Below are 19,099 nucleotides of genomic sequence, written 5' to 3'. Positions count from 1 at the left end.
AGTTTTGGGGTGATCCATCAAGCGGGGGCTGAAAAAAAAGAAGGGACCAAAACGCAAAACCCCCATGCATTTTCTATAGACTTCTTTAGAGAAGGTTACAGCAAAAACGGCTGAGGGGAATTACACTAACTTTGGCAGGACACTAGATCATGGTATGCAGATTGCACTTTTTGTGAATTAGTGTAAATCCATTCAGTAGTTTTTGAGATGTTAAGGGTATAAAATAATCATATATCTAGACGAAGGGGTCCTCAAGAGCCTTGAGAGATTCTCACAGGATCCCAATTTAAAAATGGAGCATTTCGATTGGTCCAGAAAGCTTTCTTTCCTTTGGTGCTATGTCGTTCCTACAGGAGTCAGACTCCTGCGGGAGCAAGCACTCTGATTGGCTGCCACGAATATGGGAAAATTGTTGCTGGCAGCCATTACAGGACTCAGGGACTTAGTCCCCTATCCTGATGTAAAAAAGAAAAACAATATAAGGGGGCAGGTTAGATATACTCTGACCTCATAGGCCCCATGGGGGACCCAGAGGTACCCCCTAGGACCAAAAACAACAGAAAATCAGCAAAACATGCCCCAAATAAGGGGAGGGGGGCTGCACAGCCCCCTTCCCAAGCATTCAGTAGCCCCGGGGACCCCATCCCCCGGGGTTGAAATTGCTTAAAATGGTGAAGGGGCCCAGTAGTCCCCCTCCCTGAGCCATTAAAGCCCTGAGGGAGCCCACCACAGGGGCCAATTTCTTTCAGTGATATCATCAATTTGAGATGTCATCAGTGATGTCATAAATGATGTCATAGAACAGGTCATGAGTGATATGCAAGGTTTTAAGCAGTGCATTGTGGGGACCAAATTATAGTTAGCTCTGCTAACTATAACTGGTGAATTTCTCAGTTTTTTTAGTTCAAAGTGTTAATGTTGTCAGTGGCAAATTCACCTAACTATTACATTTACTTAACCTTTGTTTTTTTCAGTGAATATGTATATTCAGTGAAAAAAACAAAGGTCACAGGGATGTTCTAGTATGGAAATGGAATTAAAAAAAACCTTAGAAATTCATTGAAAAAACAAAGGTTACAGGGACGTTACAGTTAGACTCAAGTTTCACTTGTACAAAACCAGTGAAATTCAGCAGTTACAGTTTGCTGAGCTAACTGTAATCCATACCCCCGCAATGCACTGCTAATGACCTCACATATTACATCACTCATGACATGGTCAGTGACTTTACTGATAACATCTCAAATGACATCACTGATGCCATCATCCACAGAATCACTACTGGTTGGGGGACAAAACCCCCCATAGATCTAACATGAGGAAAATGTGTTTTGGGACAACCCTTTTTTCTCAGCCCCGCTTGACGTATCGCCCGATACTTTCAAAACAGCAGCTGAACAAAAAAGGGGAAGTTTGACGCAATTTTTTGGGAATATTCGTCTAGTGGCGACAAAGTTATTGGTAAAACAAAAAACACTTTTCCTATGGAAACTTTGGTCCTAACTATAACTACCTACTGGCGATTGCCAGTAGGTAATATGTATATATGTATATCTATATATATTACCTACTGGCGGTCGCCAGTAGGTAGTTATAGTTAGGACCCCTTTTCCATAGGAAATCCGCAACATTCTATTTTGAATAACTTTGGCGCCGGTCGATGAATCCTCGCGAATTTCTCAAAATAGGTGGGGCGCTACGCTCCGCTCCTACCCTGAAAGTCTCGGGGGGATTCGTCAAGCGGGGGCTGAGATAAAAGGGGGGTCCCAAAACACGTTTTTCCCATGCATTTTTCCATAGGACCTTTAGAACGAGCTACAGCCCGAACGGCTGAACAGAATTACTAGAAATTTGGCAGAGAGGTAGTCCGTAGGTCAAGGAAGTGCCTTTTGTAGGTTTGGTGTAAATCTGTTCAGTAGATTCTGAGAAAATAGCCTTTAAATCAATATATATATCTGAGCCCGCTTACGGTACGCTTACCGTACGCTTACCGTACGCGTACGGTGGCGTGCGCGAGCGCGATTCTGATTGGCTCTTAGATCTTAGTAAACATTCGAATCGGCCGAAACCAGGAAGCGGCATCCGCCATTTTGTCTCTCGCACTGAGTGTTATTTATCAAACATGATGCCCAAAAACATGTTACGGGGCTGTTTTGACAACTCCCTCCCACATAGTCATGTTGAGGGAGTCCCCAAACATCCCCCAAGAGCAAAAACGGTTTTATTTTTTTTTCGGCAATTTCGCCGAGTACGCTTACCGTACGCTTACCGTAAGCGTACGGTAAAAAATAGAAATAAAAAAAACACTATCCACACTTACCCCACCCCCTGTGCTTTTGGTGGCCGTAGGCCACCAAATGTGCAGGGCTTATTACATCAGTAAAAAAACTATATTTTGGCAACATGAAATTATAAAATCAAAATAAAAAAAACACTATCCACATTGACCCCACCCCCTGTGCTTTTGGTGGCCGAAGGCCACCAAATGTACAGGGCTTATTAAAGTTGATAAAAACCGTGCACGGAACGCACTGCGTTAAGTGGGCGCGCACGCCTCGAATGGCGTAAAGTAACTTAGCATTTAAAAAACCGTACAAATTCACTGAAAAAACCATAGGTTTCACACACGTTATAGTTAGGAATTAGCATTTAAAAAACCTTGCAAATTCACTGAAAAAACCATAGGTTTCACACATGTTATAGTTAGCGGAAATTTTACTGATAAAAAACCAATGAAATTGCCCCGTTATAGTTAGTGCTGGCAACTATAACTCACGCGACCGTAATCTTCTGCTGATGACATATGTGTCTTTATAAAAAAAAATATTTGTGATATATGTATAGCTAAAAATGTATGGAAGAAGACATGGGCAAATAAGTGTCTAAATACAGTATTAGCATCAGCAGAGGATTGCGGTCGCGTGAGTTATAGTTGCCAGCACTAACTATAACGGGGCAATTTCATTGGTTTTTTATCAGTAAAATTTCCGCTAACTATAACATGTGTGAAACCTATGGTTTTTTCAGTGAATATAGATATACATATATACATGTGTACATATACAAAAATGCTTAATAACTAAAGAAATTCTGAACCCCTAAATACTAAGAGAAGGTCACATTTAGGACACTTTTTGAGGTGTTCTTGAACAGTAGCACTCAATCTTCACCACAGCTACCACTTCAGTGGCTGGTGCCACGGTGCCAGGTTTAAACATGAATAACCAGCATGCTCAGGTCCTTCACGACTAGATACATGAGGTGGCTGGCCACTGGCTGCGGCAAGAGCTTCTTGGAAGAGCTCAGAGCTAAAACCACTGTCCTCATCCTTAACTTGTTGTGACAGTGACTGTGGTTTGTAAATCTGGCTGAATTATAGCATTCAAGTTAGAAGAATACTGCTGAAGATTCACCCAATCTATGAATGTGTTCATTGCTCTTGTCTCTGAATGAGTTTACGTCTTATAAAAGGATTTCTGCAATGAGGGAGTGAAGCCATAGTATGGAAGGACATGGAAGTTCATGCTTGGTCCCCAGTATTTCCAAGTTTCCCAATTGTTAGGATAGTTAATACGGTGACTGTAAAAGACTCAGAAATGCTGAGTGCCAAGACATGAACAAATTCCTTGTTATTTCCTGTTTCTTATTTTACTGACTCTCAAAAAACCTTCCCTCTTTCAAATCCTGCATTCTTTGAAGAGCAGCCAGATTTGAACCTTCAATGTACATCTCTCTCACGAAGTCCGGAACCTCAGAAAAGCTGAAGTATTACCATCGTCTACCATTTCCTCCACATAACAAGCCTCTCCATCCAGTGGTGCCAGATTGGTGTACTTACACACAATGATGCTGATAAACCTTTCACTGTGCCTCTCCGGAAGGGCCATGCCACGATGAATATATTTTTGCTCCACAGGGGAGCTGATAAGTGCCCTGATCTCTCAGCATTGTCTTTAAGATAGACAGCACCCTCTTGTCCGTCCACTGCCTCTCAATGACCATCAGGAAGCGCATCATCACATCCCAGGGACCATCAGTCCTAGGGGAGAGTCCGCCTCCTTCTGGCAAGTAAGGACCTCCCTACCATAATCTTGCATTGTGGTGCAGAGCGCTATCCATCTATCGGGCTCTGGACCAATAGATCCTTCTCCATTCGTCTATTGGGTTCTGGACCGATAGATCCTTCTCAGAGACTGCTGTATATTTTTATTTATAGTTTTATTTAAAGGAATGTATGTTGCCACCAGGTTATATTCCCATCTATGTGCAAGAGTGGATAACAAACAAGTGCTAAATGCATGCTTTGCTCTCACCTGTTGTTCTAGTATTGCAGGTGGACTGAGCTGTGTCAATCCAAACATTGTCCTCTGATCATATACTTCCAATACTGCTGCTAGGGTAGGTCTTGTCGGAAAAGGGTCACTGTCTGCCAACCTGTTTCTGTCCTGCACACCCAATATCACTCCACCAAACGTGAACATCTTGTAGCCCCCGCAGAAGGACGTCTCTTCAGAGTACTAGGGTGAGGGGTGTTCATTTCATGCCCCATTTTGTTCCCCGATCCCACTGGAGAAGCCTAGCCACACAGAATCTGTGCTGCAGCATCCAAGACTAATTGTTCGGTGAGGGAAATAACATTTGCTCCATATGCCTAAAGGCATAATCTCATATATTCCATTCCATCCACCTCTCCAGGGGTTTTCAACTTTGCACACCCAAGTACGTAACTCAAGGCGGCCATTTTGGACACCCAGATTAGCTCCTGCGAATGACAACAGAGACCAAAGCGAGTGAAGCAAACACAGGACAGCTGCCCCAGTTTCTTTCCTCCTATTATTTGAGGGGGAGTCACTTACTTGCATGAAGCCCCCAATATAACTCCATCTCAAAGCCTTCTCTAAATGGTTGATACAGGTTTCCCAATTATTTTCCTGTAATGTGAAAGGTGTTGTTCACGATGCTGGAAAAATCTGAAAGTGACGTCATTGCTGAGTGAATCATGTGCCATCTGCTTGTTCTAGACTAGCTCAGTGGGCATCTCAGAGATGAAATACTCCTTAAGTCAGTCACTAATCCAGTGTGTTTGACTTGGCAGGCATCAGGGGAGCCACTCATAACTTCTCGCAGCATTGGCGCTGGTTTTGGAACAGTTTACATTTTAGGATCCTGCAATCACCAAGAGCGGAGGAGTTGGCTGTTCCATGGGTTCAGTGGCTCATAATATAGTCCTTTAGATAAATAAAGTAGAGCCGTGTGGCAGGATTTTCTCAGACTCTGGGAGTCTCCTCTGGAACTCCCTCTCCAGCAAGAAGATTGTACATCACAGACAGTGAAGGTGCATAATATTCCCCTTATAAGTAACCTATAAATCTAATGGATGCAAATGAAGGCCATCATTTATAGAGAGTGATACCGAGACATGCAGCAGCGGCTGTCCTGTCCCCCCTTACACATCCCTCATCACATGAGGAGTTCAGGATGTTGATTTCTCCAATAGCAGAGCACTCACTGCGCCTTGTGGAGGGACGGGTGGAAATAAGGTTTAGGAGGGGTGTCTGATATACGAATGATGACTTTAATAGCAACACCAGCCAGATATGAAAACCAAAATTACAGGGGGAGGGTGGGTTGGAAAGAGGAGCTATAATCCTTGAGTATTGTCCATCATGGTTGTAGGTCAGCTTAGGGGTAAAGTGGTGTCTCTTGTAATGTCTTCCATGTGCGCTCCTTTCGCAGGGGTGGCGGGAGGGTGCCACCAACACCCTCGGCAAAAAAAAGAATGTCAAGTGAAGTGTTCTGACAAAGTTCTTCCAAAATTCTCCCTGTATGATGTTTGTTAAGTTGTTCACCCCTTTTGATACCAATTTTTTTCCGTTCCTAGAGTTCTTTATGCCAAGTCGGAACAACCACTTCACCATTATCCACCCGTGCTCTTCACCAACTATCTCGGCATTACCACCAGTTTTAGGAGTTGTTAGAAGAGCCTTTACCATTTCACATTTTTCCACTGTCACACGTTCCCTTCGCCACTATTGGTCTATGAACATCCCACATGTGCCCCTCCTTACCCCATCCGGGTTTTGCTTCAAATTTTAGGGTATAGCAGAGAGAGAGAGATAAGGGGCATATTATCAAGCACGGCGATAATGGGCTTGATAATATGCCGCAGAGAATTCCAATAGAAGCCAATGTTGACACCAGAACATGGGCTTCTATAGGAATTCTCAAGGGCATATTATCAAGCCCATTATCTCCGCTTTAGCGGCAGTTTTCTGCCGCTAAAGCGGCGATAATTTTAACGCCGTTTCTTGATAATATGCCCCGTAAAGAGTGAAAAATAGCGTAAAAGCCTTCAATGTCTTCTTCAGCACCTGGCTCCCCGTTAATGAGCCGGGCAGGCTCAACCCTCCTGATTTGTGGTGGGCAATTCAGCTGCTGTTGGTGGAATCCACCATTCCTCCGACCCGGCATCTTCCTCGCTCCCTGTGTCCTCTCCTCCTCTTGTTTGGTCAGCGTCTGGGTCCTTCCCTTGCTCCTCCTGAGGCCTCCTCACCCATGGGTCATCTATGTCCCGCCTCTTCCCGTCTCGCGTGCAACTTGTCTCCTCTCCTCTTGTTGTCCTCTGGCTCTCCTCTCCACGTCCTTTTGCATCCTTTCTCCCCTTGTCTCCATCTTCATGGCTTCTTCTCTGCTTCTTTCCATCCCCTTTCTGTAAGAGGGAGTTCTTCTTTACTTTCCACTTTAATTTCCATCTCCTTCCTTTACCCTTCTCTCTATCTAACCATTGCCCCTTTTCTCTTGCTAGTGTCTCCTGCCAGTTAGAAGCTGGCACCATGGTACCTGTGTTCTTTTGCCGAGGTACGTATCCTCGTGTTTCTTTGCCCCCCCCCCCTTTAGTTTTTGCAGTTTTATATAGCGCAAACTTGACCCAAAGGTATTGGAGTCCTTTACATGAACACCAGTTACATTACACAAGGACGCATCATTATTTTATTTTTTTGGTAGGCACGGGGAGATTAAATGAGTTGTCCAGAATCACATGATGTTGAGCCAACGCTGAGACTCGAACCTGGTTCCCCAATTCCAAAGTTGGCAGCTCTGGCAATTAGGCCACATCCTCTCCAAAGACCTCACGTGGGATGCCCGTATGAAGGGGCAATTGCCGGCAAACATGACATTGAAGAAGTTCAACCCTATTAAAGGTGGCCCTCTGATGCCATTTCTGCTAGCATTCCTCCTGTCCAGACTGTCATGGAGATACCGAACAGGAAAAATTTAAACTGTCCCCTACTCGATGAGAGACAAATTCCAGTGCATCAGGGCCGTTAGCTGTACATACATAATATAGCCTTATAGCCCAATGCCGCAGGCTATAGCTGTTGTTAAAGGCCCTGAACCTGAGTTATAGACCCGAGCTGCAGACAAACATTGGATGAGTGGAGCCACTTCATTGTCCTCAATAGAGCTCTTAACATTCTAACATTCTGATATAGCCTTATAGCATGCTGCCCATGGCTATACCGGCTGTTAAAGGCACGGAACGAGAGCTTACACCCAAGGAGAGGGTCTTGAACATCTGGTATAGCCTGGGGCAGGGGATGGCTATAAGGCTATTAGAACGTTCCACCAACTAAGGGTAGAATGTTCCAAATTAGAAAGGGAGAACATGAAGACAAACTCTGGGCTTATACTAGTCATTATAAGCCCAGAGCAACTCCATTGTCTTCAGTGGAGCTCTCAACATTCCACCATTCTAATATAGCCTTATAGCCCTCCGTAGCGGGCTATACCGGCCATTAAAGGACCGCTCCAGCGTTAAAGACCCGAGCCGAAGACGAGGGCCTTTTTAACATGGGAGTGGGCCTCTAATGGCCGGTATAGCTCAGCTACGAAGGGCTATAATGCTATTAGAACATTCTGCCAGTAGAGGGTAGAATGTTCTAACAAATAAAACAAAGGCCTCTCAGAGCCCAAGGGGGTTTAAATCCCCTCGGGCTCCGAGAAGCCTTTGTTCACAGCAATAGCTGTGAACAAGAGCAACACTGGAATGTTGCTCTGCGGGCTTTTACCGGCCGGTAGAAGCACGGAGCACTTCATTGTATTCAATGGAGTGCTCCACATTCCAATGTTGTAAAATAGCCTTATTGCCCACGATAGTGGGCTATACCGGCCATTAAAGGCCCACTCCGGTGTTAAAGGCCTGAACCATAGGCAAGGGCATTTAACAAGGGAGCGGGACTTTAATGCCGGTATAGCCCAGCTATGGAGGGCTCTAAGGCTATTAGAACATTCTGCATCTAGAGGGCAGAATGCTCTAATAAATAAAACAAAAGCCTCATTGAGCCCGAGGGCACTGAAATCCCCTTGGGCTCCATGAGGCCTTTGTTCCTGGGAATGACAACATTAGAATGTTGGAGCTCTGGGCTTCTACCGGCCATTAGAAGCCCGGAGCTACTCCATTGTGTCAAATGGAGCTCCCAACATTCCAATGTTCTAATTTATATTATTATTGTTGTGCTTGTTGTTTTTTTTTGCTGGTCTTGTCATTATTATCGAAAGAGGACAGGAAAGGACAGTGGAAGGGCTGGTATTGAGGGGAAGATGGGGAATTGGTGGAACAGACCCGAGATTTAGGACATAGCAGCACCTAGCCACACAGTCGAGCAATACACGAGTTAGCCAAAGAGTAGTGGGTAGCGGTAGGCCCTGAGGGTCTCCCAGAACAGAAGTGCAGCAGATTCTCTTCTCGGTGGCAAAGATTCCGGAGGGGGGAGCCGGCACTGAGACACCGCGCTCTCAACACCGCACATGTAGTGCTTCGGCAACGAAGAGCTGGTGTGTATTTGGTAACTCCCTTCTGTAAGTAGGCCTATCCCAAGGAGTGTAAGGCTTTGTATGTGATGCAGAAGATGTGTCTATCCACTTGGGCCATATGGTGGTTCTGGCGTATTCTAGCCCTTGTAGATTGTAAACAGGTCTGTCAGCTGTGGGTAGAATTCCCTGGAGCTGGATGAGGAGCAGTGATGTAAGGCCGAAGTACTGGGATTACCATAGCCCGCTCACAAAGGAATTACTGCATGAATGAATACACATGCCATTTCATGAGTTTTTGGTAGCTCACTATTTTTCACTACAAAATATGCTTCACAAAACATCATACATTGAGGCGTGTGGTAGGCCTGAGTGAAATATAACTGAATTGTATGAAAAAAAGGGGGTAGTACGCGCACTTCCTAAAATTTCATAAAGATTTCGAGGTTGTGCCGTGCTCACGGGGTATCACTCTCCGAGATGGAGTGAAAATGAGAACATTGAAAAGCACCCCCACTGATATGGGGTGTGTCCCCCAGGCACTGGCTGATTGCCGCTAAATGCGGTTTTTTGATTTTCTCCCAGTTAGGTGAAGATAGTTCATCACGAGTTGAGATATTTTCAAGGTAAAGTTTTTATTGTTTTCTATTCATTCATAGAAAAACGGACATCATTGTTATTCCTTGACTGACGAAAGTTCCATTGTGATTCACAATAATCTGATCATTCCCATAATCGATCCCAATGCATTTCGGCAGAGTTTGCCTTCATCAGGGGAGATCTACAAACAATTATATATATAATGAATATACAATATATAACGCTTTTTGTTAAACGAGGATATAATACAATAAATGTGATTGGATAAATGAAAAAAATGGACAGACGTGAGTTGTTAGACAAGAGTCTAGTGACGAAGAAAACATGACATGAAAAAATAGTAACGGTAAAGTTGAGTGGCTACTGTGATAGTTGTAAAAAGGTATAACCGAGTGCCCGTAAGTAAACGGTAGAAGGTAACAAAGATGGGGTGTGACTAGCGCGTTTATGATGTTAACAGATAGCAGAAAATAGTTGAGTGTCTTGGGTTGTTATTTCAAAAAGATCGCGTCGTAGCAGGTTATGCCGGTGCTGCGAGCGAGGTGTCGTTCGGTTAATGCGAAGCTGTTAGAGTTACCGTATGGATACAATGTTGCTGAACGTACGAGAAATTAAATTGCATTACGCGCCGATGGTTAAGTGTGTATTCCCCTACTGGGTGTGCCGGTAGAGTTAACGTGTGAAAACTATGTTACTAAACGTGCTAGAAAGTTAGTTACATTATGCATCAAGGTTTAAATGCGTATTATCTTACCGTGTATACGGAATTCAGGGGCGTGGATTCAATGGTGAAGTGGTGTTCTGGATTGGTGCGTGGACTTTTAAAAAACGCAGGTGTGATCACATGATTCGGGTTAATGGGTCAAAGAGTGAAAACAGACTATATGTTGGTGGTAAATGGTGGTGTGACCTAGAAGAAGGACTGAAAATGTAATGTAGAGGTTAAGATATGTGAGGAAATTACCGTAATTGGAAAGATTAAGAAATAATAATTGAAACGAGGTGACATGCAATGAAAAAAAAAAATAAAAAAAAAAATAAAAAAAAAAAAAAAAAACGTAAAGTAAGCTTATGTCCAGAATTGAGTTTAGGAAAAATATGGGGGGTTGAGAGTGAAAAGGTGAAAACGGAGAAAGAGATTAAATGAAGAAAAAATGTGACATGTTTAAGGGCAGTGACAACATTTCAGAACAGAGCATGGTTTAGGTGAAACAATGTAAATGGATGAATGTTACTCTGGATGCTGACATGTTAAAGGTAACAAGAAAATTCTGTACGATCATTCATTCCTTTAGGCTTCATGGAGTTCAATAGGTAAATCCAATGGTTTTCTCGTTGTAGGAGGAAGTTGTGGTTGTCTCTCCCTTCTTTTTTCTCGATAGTTTCCAAGATGCAGAATTTTAATTGGCTTACTGAGTGTTTAGCTTCGGTGAAATGTTGGGCAACTGTAGACTTCATTTGTCTGTTTCTTATGTTGGATTTATGTTCGTTTAATCTAACTTTGATTTTTCGTTCGGTTTGACCAACATAAACCATGCCGCATGGGCATTTGAGCATGTATATGACGTTGCTGGTGTCACACGTGGCTGTTGTTCTGATTTTGATTTTGTGTCCTTTCAGGGGATGTGTTATGTGCGTACCTTTGATGATGTTATGACAGTTATTGCAGTTTAGGCATGGAATTGTGCCTTTTGCTATTTGTTGAATGGTTGGTTGCGTTTGTTGTAGAAGTTCCCCCAAGTTCTTATTTCTTGTAAAAGCGAATATGGGAGTTTCGTCAAAAATGTGATTGAAGTCTTGTTCCAATGTGAGGAGTTGCCAATGTTTGCGAATAATTCGTTTGTATGAATTACTCAGAGTTGAATATTTGGAAACTATGGTGATTTGGTTTTTAGGATCTTTGATTTGGGGCTTCAAAAGTTCACTGCGGGTCTTCGTGGATGATCGTTTCCGTGCTTCATGTAATACCTGATCAGGGTATCCTCGAGATTTGAATCTGTTGATTAGGATATCCATTTGTGTGTTAGATTTGGTTGGGTTGGAAACAATTCTTTTGATCCTGAGCATTTGTGAGTATGGAAGATGTAGTTTGAGGGGTAGAGGGTGGAAGCTGTAAAAGTGAAGAGTATTGTTCCTGTCTGTGGGTTTACGGAAAAGATCTGTTTCGAAGTTAGTGGAAGTTCTGGTGATGTTAACATCCAAAAAGGTGATGGGGTGGGTGCTGGTATGATAGGTGAACTGTATGCGCTGGTCGATGTAGTTAAGTTGTTTCAGTTGCTTTTCAAGGATATCATTAGGGCCGTTCCATATTATGAATATATCGTCTATGAATCTTAGATAGAGTTTCAGGTGATCCGTCCAGGTTTTTGTGCTCAGGATGTGATCTTCTTCGAACCGATTCATAAAGATATTGGCGTACGCCGGGGCTGCGCAATTACCCATAGAAGTGCCCGTTAGTTGCTGAAACCACTCATTATTGTATTGGAAATAGCTGTGTAGAAGAGTGAATTGCATCAATTCCATTAGAAAAACTTTTAGATCCTGTGGATAGTTAGTTTGTAATAATGCGTGTTCTATTGCTTCCAAACCGGATGAATGGGGAATGGATGTGTACAGAGAATTCACGTCTACTGTGCATAAGATGATGTTTTCATCATTGTTGATGGTGGTTTGATGTAATTTGGTTAGAAAATCGGTTGTATCCTTGATGAAGGATCTCATGGTGTAGACGCTGGGTTGTAGGTGGCGATCAAGGTATTTGCCCACTGGTTCATGAATGCTTCCTCGTGTAGTTACGATGGGTCGGCAAGGTGGTTGAGTTGGATGTTTGTGAATTTTAGGTACTAAAAATATAGTTGGACTTTTAGGGTTAGGTTGTATGAGGTATTTTTTGACTTTCTCGTTGATAGTGCCCATTTCAAAGGCTTTTTGGATCAGAGATTGTAGAATTCCCATGAAAGATGTTGTGGGGTTGAATGCCAGTTTCATGTAAGTGTTTTCGTCGTGTAGATGCAGAGTTATCTGGGAGTTGTAGTACTGGGTGTTGAGGATGACGAGCGCTCCTCCTTTGTCGGCCTTTGTACAAGTGATGTCTTTGTTTTGTGCAATGGCTTTAATGGTGCCTAGTTCCTTCTTAGTGAGATTTTGGAATTTGGATGTCTTCTTGGGATTGAGTTTCGCTATATCTTTCTTCACTATGGATTCAAACAGGTCAAGACTTTTGTGGCTTATGGGAGCCATAAAGGTGCTTTTGGTTTGTAAACCCATGAGGGGATCCTGTTCCTGTTCTTTGGTGGTTTTTATGATGTTATCAAAGAAGTGACGCAATCTGAGTTTCCTCATCAATTTGAAAAAACTGATGTCAAGTTCAAGTGTGTTGCTGGATGTTGTTGGTACGAAGGACGTGCCTTTCTGTAGGATCCTGAGTTGAATATCACTAAAGTGGTAATCAGAGATGTTGATGACTAAATTCTCTGTTGGTTCGCTCGCTTCTGTCGATCCTTCTTGGTTGAGGTTGTTCGTGTTTGAGGTTGATCCTTCTCTTTCTCTTTCTCTTTGTCTCCGGTTTTTTCTGTTGCTCCTCCTGGGTCGTCTTGGTCTGAATGGCCTACCCCTAAAAAAGGAGCAGGTAAAGAAACCATTTCGTCAGAAGTGGCGGAAGTTAGAGATGTGGTAGATGTTGAAGGTGCGTTGGTTGGTGCCATGGTGTCTGGTATGTTGTCTCTAGGAGTGAATTTTCTGGGTTGTTGAGTACGATCGCTATCCGATGATGACGTGTCGGTGTTAGCTGAGTATGGTTTGTTTTGTCGCCGTTTGGCGTATATTTCTGCCCACGAATATACTTCTCCCATCTTGTAATCCGTTGTATCTCTGCGAAATTTGCGGACTTTTCGTTCGTTTACTTCCGCGGTATGTTTGGCTAGTTGAGAGTTGATGTTCTCTAGAATGTCGGTCAGTTCCTCGGATGTTAATGAGTTCTGTAATTCGTTTTTGATGTCGTTGATATCCTTCGTAAGATCTTCCAGTATAAATGATAGTTCTTCGATGATCAAAAGGATAAGATCAAGCGAACATTTGTTCAAAATTGCAAACCATTTATCCTTGAATTTTTGCTGATTCTTACAAAGCGATGGTTTTAGTGGTATTCTGAGACCCCTGGGAATTCTTTGCGCTTTGTGGTATCTGATCAAGGTACTTGCATGAAGACGTTGATTGATTTCTTTTTTGGAAAGGTAAAGAAGTTGACGGATGTTCTGTTCCTTAGTGTTGTGACTGGAATGTGTTGTAGAATCCTCGTGTATAAGAGCGTAGATTCTGGCAGCTTCATCCTGTCCGAAAGCGAAGGTGTCCGCTCTGGTATTCGTGAGGTTTGATATTTCGTCGAATTGCATGTTGTAGATGGTGTGCTGCGTACTGAGAGTCGGACTGAATTGTATGAAAAAAAGGGGGTAGTACGCGCACTTCCTAAAATTTCATAAAGATTTCGAGGTTGTGCCGTGCTCACGGGGTATCACTCTCCGAGATGGAGTGAAAATGAGAACATTGAAAAGCACCCCCACTGATATGGGGTGTGTCCCCCAGGCACTGGCTGATTGCCGCTAAATGCGGTTTTTTGATTTTCTCCCAGTTAGGTGAAGATAGTTCATCACGAGTTGAGATATTTTCAAGGTAAAGTTTTTATTGTTTTCTATTCATTCATAGAAAAACGGACATCATTGTTATTCCTTGACTGACGAAAGTTCCATTGTGATTCACAATAATCTGATCATTCCCATAATCGATCCCAATGCATTTCGGCAGAGTTTGCCTTCATCAGGGGAGATCTACAAACAATTATATATATAATGAATATACAATATATAACGCTTTTTGTTAAACGAGGATATAATACAATAAATGTGATTGGATAAATGAAAAAAATGGACAGACGTGAGTTGTTAGACAAGAGTCTAGTGACGAAGAAAACATGACATGAAAAAATAGTAACGGTAAAGTTGAGTGGCTACTGTGATAGTTGTAAAAAGGTATAACCGAGTGCCCGTAAGTAAACGGTAGAAGGTAACAAAGATGGGGTGTGACTAGCGCGTTTATGATGTTAACAGATAGCAGAAAATAGTTGAGTGTCTTGGGTTGTTATTTCAAAAAGATCGCGTCGTAGCAGGTTATGCCGGTGCTGCGAGCGAGGTGTCGTTCGGTTAATGCGAAGCTGTTAGAGTTACCGTATGGATACAATGTTGCTGAACGTACGAGAAATTAAATTGCATTACGCGCCGATGGTTAAGTGTGTATTCCCCTACTGGGTGTGCCGGTAGAGTTAACGTGTGAAAACTATGTTACTAAACGTGCTAGAAAGTTAGTTACATTATGCATCAAGGTTTAAATGCGTATTATCTTACCGTGTATACGGAATTCAGGGGCGTGGATTCAATGGTGAAGTGGTGTTCTGGATTGGTGCGTGGACTTTTAAAAAACGCAGGTGTGATCACATGATTCGGGTTAATGGGTCAAAGAGTGAAAACAGACTATATGTTGGTGGTAAATGGTGGTGTGACCTAGAAGAAGGACTGAAAATGTAATGTAGAGGTTAAGATATGTGAGGAAATTACCGTAATTGGAAAGATTAAGAAATAATAATTGAAACGAGGTGACATGCAATGAAAAAAAAAAAAAAAAAAAAAAAAAAAAAAAAAAAAAAACGTAAAGTAAGCTTATGTCCAGAATTGAGTTTAGGAAAAATATGGGGGGTTGAGAGTGAAAAGGTGAAAACGGAGAAAGAGATTAAATGAAGAAAAAATGTGACATGTTTAAGGGCAGTGACAACATTTCAGAACAGAGCGTGGTTTAGGTGAAACAATGTAAATGGATGAATGTTACTCTGGATGCTGACATGTTAAAGGTAACAAGAAAATTCTGTACGATCATTCATTCCTTTAGGCTTCATGGAGTTCAACAATGATGAAAACATCATCTTATGCACAGTAGACGTGAATTCTCTGTACACATCCATTCCCCATTCATCCGGTTTGGAAGCAATAGAACACGCATTATTACAAACTAACTATCCACAGGATCTAAAAGTTTTTCTAATGGAATTGATGCAATTCACTCTTCTACACAGCTATTTCCAATACAATAATGAGTGGTTTCAGCAACTAACGGGCACTTCTATGGGTAATTGCGCAGCCCCGGCGTACGCCAATATCTTTATGAATCGGTTCGAAGAAGATCACATCCTGAGCACAAAAACCTGGACGGATCACCTGAAACTCTATCTAAGATTCATAGACGATATATTCATAATATGGAACGGCCCTAATGATATCCTTGAAAAGCAACTGAAACAACTTAACTACATCGACCAGCGCATACAGTTCACCTATCATACCAGCACCCACTCCATCACCTTTTTGGATGTTAACATCACCAGAACTTCCACTAACTTCGAAACAGATCTTTTCCGTAAACCCACAGACAGGAACAATACTCTTCACTTTTACAGCTTCCACCCTCTACCCCTCAAACTACATCTTCCATACTCACAAATGCTCAGGATCAAAAGAATTGTTTCCAACCCAACCAAATCTAACACACAAATGGATATCCTAATCAACAGATTCAAATCTCGAGGATACCCTGATCAGGTATTACATGAAGCACGGAAACGATCATCCACGAAGACCCGCAGTGAACTTTTGAAGCCCCAAATCAAAGATCCTAAAAACCAAATCACCATAGTTTCCAAATATTCAACTCTGAGTAATTCATACAAACGAATTATTCGCAAACATTGGCAACTCCTCACATTGGAACAAGACTTCAATCACATTTTTGACGAAACTCCCATATTCGCTTTTACAAGAAATAAGAACTTGGGGGAACTTCTACAACAAACGCAACCAACCATTCAACAAATAGCAAAAGGCACAATTCCATGCCTAAACTGCAATAACTGTCATAACATCATCAAAGGTACGCACATAACACATCCCCTGAAAGGACACAAAATCAAAATCAGAACAACAGCCACGTGTGACACCAGCAACGTCATATACATGCTCAAATGCCCATGCGGCATGGTTTATGTTGGTCAAACCGAACGAAAAATCAAAGTTAGATTAAACGAACATAAATCCAACATAAGAAACAGACAAATGAAGTCTACAGTTGCCCAACATTTCACCGAAGCTAAACACTCAGTAAGCCAATTAAAATTCTGCATCTTGGAAACTATCGAGAAAAAAGAAGGGAGAGACAACCACAACTTCCTCCTACAACGAGAAAACCATTGGATTTACCTATTGAACTCCATGAAGCCTAAAGGAATGAATGATCGTACAGAATTTTCTTGTTACCTTTAACATGTCAGCATCCAGAGTAACATTCATCCATTTACATTGTTTCACCTAAACCATGCTCTGTTCTGAAATGTTGTCACTGCCCTTAAACATGTCACATTTTTTCTTCATTTAATCTCTTTCTCCGTTTTCACCTTTTCACTCTCAACCCCCCATATTTTTCCTAAACTCAATTCTGGACATAAGCTTACTTTACGTTTTTTTTTTTTTTTTTTCATTGCATGTCACCTCGTTTCAATTATTATTTCTTAATCTTTCCAATTACGGTAATTTCCTCACATATCTTAACCTCTACATTACATTTTCAGTCCTTCTTCTAGGTCACACCACCATTTACCACCAACATATAGTCTGTTTTCACTCTTTGACCCATTAACCCGAATCATGTGATCACACCTGCGTTTTTTAAAAGTCCACGCACCAATCCAGAACACCACTTCACCATTGAATCCACGCCCCTGAATTCCGTATACACGGTAAGATAATACGCATTTAAACCTTGATGCATAATGTAACTAACTTTCTAGCACGTTTAGTAACATAGTTTTCACACGTTAACTCTACCGGCACACCCAGTAGGGGAATACACACTTAACCATCGGCGCGTAATGCAATTTAATTTCTCGTACGTTCAGCAACATTGTATCCATACGGTAACTCTAACAGCTTCGCATTAACCGAACGACACCTCGCTCGCAGCACCGGCATAACCTGCTACGACGCGATCTTTTTGAAATAACAACCCAAGACACTCAACTATTTTCTGCTATCTGTTAACATCATAAACGCGCTAGTCACACCCCATCTTTGTTACCTTCTACCGTTTACTTACGGGCACTCGGTTATACCTTTTTACAACTATCACAGTAGCCACTCAACTTTACCGTTACTATTTTTTCATGTCATGTTTTCTTCGTCACTAGACTCTTGTCTAACAACTCACGTCTGTCCATTTTTTTCATTTATCCAATCACATTTATTGTATTATATCCTCGTTTAACAAAAAGCGTTATATATTGTATATTCATTATATATATAATTGTTTGTAGATCTCCCCTGATGAAGGCAAACTCTGCCGAAATGCATTGGGATCGATTATGGGAATGATCAGATTATTGTGAATCACAATGGAACTTTCGTCAGTCAAGGAATAACAATGATGTCCGTTTTTCTATGAATGAATAGAAAACAATAAAAACTTTACCTTGAAAATATCTCAACTCGTGATGAACTATCTTCACCTAACTGGGAGAAAATCAAAAAACCGCATTTAGCGGCAATCAGCCAGTGCCTGGGGGACACACCCCATATCAGTGGGGGTGCTTTTCAATGAAATATAACTGACACATAATTCGCACAACTTTTGGGAATTCCAGATGACACGATATGCCAAAATGCTGAAACTATGCCAAGCTGCATAATTATACCGCTATTTGCGTCAAAATTATAGCGTGGGAATGACGGAGCGCGGGAACTACTTACACAAAGTGGATATTGTTAGTGGCAGTTCTGATTTTGATATTATGTATTTGGTTTAAAATGCGTCCTTGTGTCAAAAATTGACTCTAGGATGCATTTAACTCTAAAATATAGCGCTAAACGACGATTTATCTGTCACGTAATTACGCACAGTTTCGCATCATTTAAAAAAAATCTCGTCATTATGTAAAAGCAAATTTCGCTCACCCCTAGTGTGTTGCACTGTACACATGTAAATAGTCAGGCCTATTAGGAACTGATAGTGTTAAATATCTCGTTGGTGGAATCATTCACTCCCAGCCATTTCTCGCCGCACCCTCCCATCCAGAACAAGGATGCTGAAAGAGCAGTTCAAAAAGCACAGTTCATGCTCAACCTGCAACTGACTGTAGTGGTTGCCATGGTTTCCACGACTCCCAAGGTGTTGATGAAAAACAAGAAATACAGCAAGCGTTCCCTTTTCTCTATAAAGTGCAGAGTTGCAGAGAGACAATATTGAACACACATGCAACTCCCCTCGCAACGAACCCCAAGAGCCATAAGGTCGGCTGCCATACCTATGCTGACCAGACTCAAAAATGCGCCAGGATCGCCGAAGCACCTGAACACACAACAGGAGGGAATGCCTCCATCAGCTTCAGAAATAGATGACAGACAACTGGCTTTGCATGAATAGTACTCAGGGACACTGGAATCATGCGATTGTGCGCGGCTGCGATTTTCGCATAATTATAGATTTGCTACATATGCCACACAATCGATCTGTCGCATAATCTGCTGATGTTAACAAAAAACATGTTTTGCTCCGAGCTCAAATGGTTCAAAAGTTGCTAAAAATTCAGTGACACGCGTTG

This window comes from Triturus cristatus, chromosome 1_2, assembly GCF_964204655.1.
Source record: "Triturus cristatus chromosome 1_2, aTriCri1.1, whole genome shotgun sequence".
In the NCBI taxonomy this organism is placed as follows: Eukaryota; Metazoa; Chordata; class Amphibia; order Caudata; family Salamandridae; genus Triturus; species Triturus cristatus.
The sequence above is the reverse complement of the archived record's forward strand: the minus strand, read 5'-3'. Positions refer to the sequence as shown.